Below are 5,000 nucleotides of genomic sequence, written 5' to 3'. Positions count from 1 at the left end.
GGTGCAGAGTGTGACAGTGGGGTGGCGGCAGCTGACTTACTGTGGGGCGCGGTGTCCGCTGCGGTGGCGGGCGGGAGCAGGGTCATCAACAGAGAGCATGGGGCCCAGGACAAATGAAAGGAGCAGGGCTGCAACCACCCGGGGGGGGGGGTGAAAGGCAGGAGCGTGGGAGGGTGAAAAGCAGGAGCGGTGGGTTGAATAGCAGGAGCGGGGAGGGGTGAAAGGCAGGGGGGTGAAAGGCGGGAGGGGGTGAAAGGTGGGAGGGGGTGAAAGGTGGGAGGGGGGAATGAAAGGCAGGAGCGGGGGGGTGAAAGGCAGGAGCAGGGGGGGTGAAAGGCAGGAGCAGGGGGGGTGAAAAGCAGGAGCGGGGGGAATGAAAGGCAGGAGCGGAGGGGGTGAAAGGCGGGAAGGGGGTGAAAGGCGGGAAGGGGGTGAAAGGCGGGAGGGGGTGAAAGGCGAGAGGGGGTGAAAGGCGAGAGGGGGTGAAATGCGGGAGGGGGTGAAAGGTAGGAGCGGGGGTAAAAGGCAAGAGAGGGTGAAAGGCAGGAGCGGGTGAAAAGCAGAAGCGGGGGAATGAAAGGCAGGAGCAGAGGGGGTGAAAGGCGGGAGGGGGTGAAAGGCAGGAGCGGGGGGGATGAAAGGCACGAGCGGGGGGAGGATGAAAGGCACGGGCGGGGGGGGGGATGAAAGGCACGAGCGGGGGGGGGGATGAAAGGCAGGAGCGGGGGGGATGAAAGATACGAGCGGGGGGGATGAAAGGCACGAGCGGGGGGGATGAAAGGCAGGAGCGGGGGGGTGAAAGGCAGGAGCGGGGGGGTGAAAGGCAGGAGCGGGGGGGTGAAAGGCAGGAGCGGGGGGGTGAAAGGCAGGAGCGGGGGGTGAAAGGCAGGAGGGGGGGGGTGAAAGGCAGGAGCGGGGGGGGTGAAAGGCAGGAGCGGGGGGGGTGAAAGGCAGGAGCGGGGGGGGTGAAAGGCAGGAGCGGGGGGAATGAAAGGCAGGAGCGGAGGGGGTGAAAGGCGAGAGGGTATGAAAGGCGAGAGGGGGTGAAAGGCGGGAGGGGGTGAAAGGCAGGAGCGGGGGGGATGAAAGGCACGAGCGGGGTGGGATGAAAGGCAGGAGCGGGGGGGATGAAAGGCACGAGCGGGGGGGGGATGAAAAGAGGGATGGGGAGGAATGAAAGGCAGGAGCGGAGGGGGGTGAAAGGCAGGAGCAGGGGGAATGAAAGGCAGGAGCGGAGGGGGTGAAAGGCGGGAGGGGGTGAAAGGCGAGAGGGGGTGAAAGGCGGGAGGGGGTGAAAGGCGAGAGGGGGTGAAAGGCGGGAGCAGGGGGGTGAAAAGCAGGAGCGGGGGGAATGAAAGGCAGGAGCGGAGGGGGTGAAAGGCGGGAGGGGGTGAAAGGCGAGAGGGGGTGAAAGGCGTGAGGGGGTGAAAGGCAGGAGCGGGGGGGGGATGAAAGGCACGAGCGGGGGGGGATGAAAGGCAGGAGCTGGGGGGGTAGAAAGGCAGGAGCTGGGGGGATGAAAGGCACGAGCGGGGGGGGATGAAAGGCAGGAGCGGGGGGGAAGAAAGGCAGGAGCTGGGGGGATGAAAGGCACAAGCAGGGGGGGATGAAAGGCAGGAGCGGGGGGGTGAATGGCAGGAGCGGGGGGGGGGTGAAAGGCAGGAGATGGGGGGGTTAAAAGCAGAAGCGGGGGGAATGAAAGGCAGGAGCGGAGGGGGTGAAAGGCGAGGGGGTGAAAGGCGGGAGGGGGTGAAAGGCAGGAGTGGGGGGGTGACAGGCAGGAGCGGGGGGTGAAAGGAAAGAGCGGTGGGGTGAAAGGCAGGAGCGGGGGTTAAAGGCAGGAGCGGAGGGGGTGAAAGGCGGGAGGGGGTGAAAGGCAGGAGGGGGTGAAAGGCGGGAAGGGGGTGAAAGGCGGGAGGGGGTGAAAGGCAGGAGCGGGGGGGGGGGTGAAAGGCAGGGGGGTGAAAGCGGGGGGTGAAAGATGGGAGGGGGTGAAAGGCAGGAAGAGGTGAAAGGCGGGAGGGGGTGAAAGGCGGGAGGGGGTGAAAGGCGGGAGGGGGTGAAAGGTGGGAGGGGGTGAAAGGCAGGAGCGGGGGATGAAAGACAGGAGCGGGGGATGAAAGGCAGGAGCAGGGGGGTGAAAAGCAGGAGCGGGAGGGTGAAAGGCGGGGGATGAAAGGCAGGAGCAGGGGAGGTGATAGGCAGGAGTGGGGGAGGTGATAGGCAGGAGTGAGGGAGGTGATAGGCAGGAGGGGGTGAAAGGTGGGAGCAGGGGGAGGGGGTGAAAGGCAGGAGCGGGGGGAGGGGGTGAAAGGCGGGAGGGGGTGAAAGGCAGGAGCAGGGGGAGGGGGTGAAAGGCAGGAGCGGGGGGAGGGGGTGAAAGGCGGGAGGGGGTGAAAGGCAGGAGGGGGTGAAAGGCAGGAGCGGGGTGAAAGGCAGGAGCGGGGTGAAAGGCAGGGGCGGGGTGAAAGGCAGGAGCGGGTGGGGGTGAAAGGCAGGAGTGGGGGGGTGAAAGGCAGGAGCGGGGGGGTGAAAGGCAGGAGCGGGGGGGTGAAAGGCAGGAGCGGAGGGGGTGAAAGGCAGGAGCGGGGGGTGAAAGGCAGGAGCGGGGGGGTGAAAGGCAGGAGCGGAGGGGGTGAAAGGCAGGAGCGGAGGGGGTGAAAGGCAGGAGCGGGGGGGTGAAAGGCAGGAGCGGGAGGAGAAAGGCAGGAGCGGGGTGGGTGAAAGGCAAGAGCGGGGGGGGGGTGAAAGGCAGGAGAAAGACGGGGTGTGAAAGGCAGGGAGGGGGTGAAAGGCGGGGGGGGTGAAAGGTGGGGGGGTGAATGGCAGGAGCGGGGGGGGTGAATGGCAGGAGCGGGGGGGTTGAATGGCAGGAGCGGGGGGTGAAAGGCAGGAGTGGGGGGGGGTGAATGGCAGGAGCGGGGGGGGTGAATGGCAGGAGCGGGGGGGGTGAAAGGCAGGAGCAGGGGGGGTTAAAAGCAGGTGCGGGGGGAATGAAAGGCAGGAGCGGGGGGAATGAAAGGCAGGAGCGGAGGGGGTGAAAGGCGGGAGGGGGTGAAAGGCGGGAGGGGGTGAAAGGCGGGAGGGGGTGAAAGGCAGGAGCGGGGGGGGTAAAAGGCAAGAGAGGGTGAAAGGCAGGAGCGGGGGGAATGAAAGGCAGGAGCGGAGAGGGGGTGAAAGGCGGGAGGGGGTGAAAGGCGAGAGGGGGTGAAATGGAGGAGCAGGGGGGGTGATAGGCAGGAGCAGGGGAGGTGATAGGCAGGAGCGGGGGTGAGGTGGTGAAAGGCGGGAGGGGGTGAAAGGCGGGAGGGGGTGAAAGGCAGGAGCGGGGAGGTGAAAGGCAGGAGCGGGGGGGTGAAAGGCAGGAGCGGGGGGGTGAAAGGCAGGAGCGGGGGATGAAAGGCAGGAGCGGGAGGGTGAAGGCGGGGGATGAAAGGCAACAGCAGGGGAGGTGATAGGCAGGAGTGGGGGAGGTGATAGGCAGGTGTGGGGGAGGTGATAGGCAGGAGTGGGGGAGGTGATAGGCAGGAGGGGGTGAAAGGCGGGAGGGGGTGAAAGGCAGGAGCAGGGGGAGGGGGTGAAAGGCAGGAGCGGGGGGAGGGGGTGAAAGGCGGGAGGGGGTGAAAGGCAGGAGGGGGTGAAAGGCAGGAGGGGTGAAAGGCAGGAACAGGGTGAAAGGCAGGAGCGGGGAGATGAAAGGCAGGAGCGGGGTGAAAGGCAGGAGCAGGGTGAAAGGCAGAGGCGGGGTGAAAGGCAGGAGCGGGGGGGTGAAAGGCAGGAGCGGAGGGGGTGAAAGGCAGGAGCGGAGGGGGTGAAAGGCAGGAGCGGGGGGGTGAAAGGCAGGAGCGGGGGGGTGAAAGGCAGGAGCGGGGGGGTGTAAGGCAGGAGCGGGGGGTGAAAGGCAGGAGCGGGAGGAGAAAGGCAGGAGCGGGGTGGGTGAAAGGCAGGAGCGGGGGGGTGAAAGGCAGGAGAAAGGCGGGGGGGGGGAGAAACGGGGTGTGAAAGGCAGGGAGGGGGTGAAAGGCGGGGGGGTGAAAGGTGGGGGGTGAAAGGCAGGAGCGGGGGAGGTGATAGGCAGGTGCGGGGGTGAGGGGGCGAAAGGCGGGAGGGGGCGAAAGGCGGGAGGGGGTGAAAGGCGGGAGGGTGTGAAAGGCGGGAGGGTGTGAAAGGCAGAAGCCGGGGGGAGGCGGTGAAAGGCGGGAGGGGGTGAAAAGCAGGAGGGAGTGAAAGGCAGGAGCGGGGGGCTGAAAGGCAGGAGCGGGGGGTGAAAGGCAGGAGCGGGGGGCTGAAAGGCAGGAGCGGGGGCTGAAAGGCAGGAGCGGGGGGTGAAAGGCAGGAGCGGGGGGTGAAAGGCGGGAGGGTGGGGGGGATGAAAGGCGGGGGGTGTGAAAGGCGGGAGTGGGGGGGGGTGAAAGGCGGGAGTGGGGGGGGGTGAAAGGCAGGAGCGGGGGGGTGAAAGGCAGGAGCGGGGGGGGTGAAAGGCAGGATTGGGCGTGTGTGCGAAAGGCGGCAGCGGGAGAGAGGCGGCAGCCGTGATTGCGGGTGGGACAGCGTGAGTGCGGGAAGAGATGCGGCGTGCCGGTAGTGGCGGTGAGAGGGACTGATGGTGCACAGAAGCGGGGGCCCGGTGGCGGGTGTGAGACAGTGGTGAGAGGGGCTGATGGTGCGGTTATAGTGGGGGTGTTAATGCGGGTGTATGTGAGGCGGAGGGGTGAGGACCTGATCCGGCGGGAGTGTGGATGGAGGTGGTGGGCCGGGTGTAGGGTGTGGCTGGGGGGGTTGCAGCGGCAGATGGCTGGCAGGGTTTGAGGTGCGTCTGGGGGGGTTGCAGCGGCGCTCGGTGAGGAGAATCTGTGGCTGCACTGCATGTGTCTCTTGCTCAGAGGGGCATGCGGTGTAGCCGTGGGGGGGCGGGACACACGGGGAGGCGAGGCACACTGGCCAATGAGAGACGTGGGGGGGGGGGCGACGGATCAATGTGATTGGCCAGAGGCTGAGTG

This window comes from Ascaphus truei, chromosome 15 (assembly GCF_040206685.1).
Source record: "Ascaphus truei isolate aAscTru1 chromosome 15, aAscTru1.hap1, whole genome shotgun sequence".
In the NCBI taxonomy this organism is placed as follows: domain Eukaryota; kingdom Metazoa; phylum Chordata; class Amphibia; order Anura; family Ascaphidae; genus Ascaphus; species Ascaphus truei.
Note: the sequence above shows the minus strand (reverse complement) of the source record.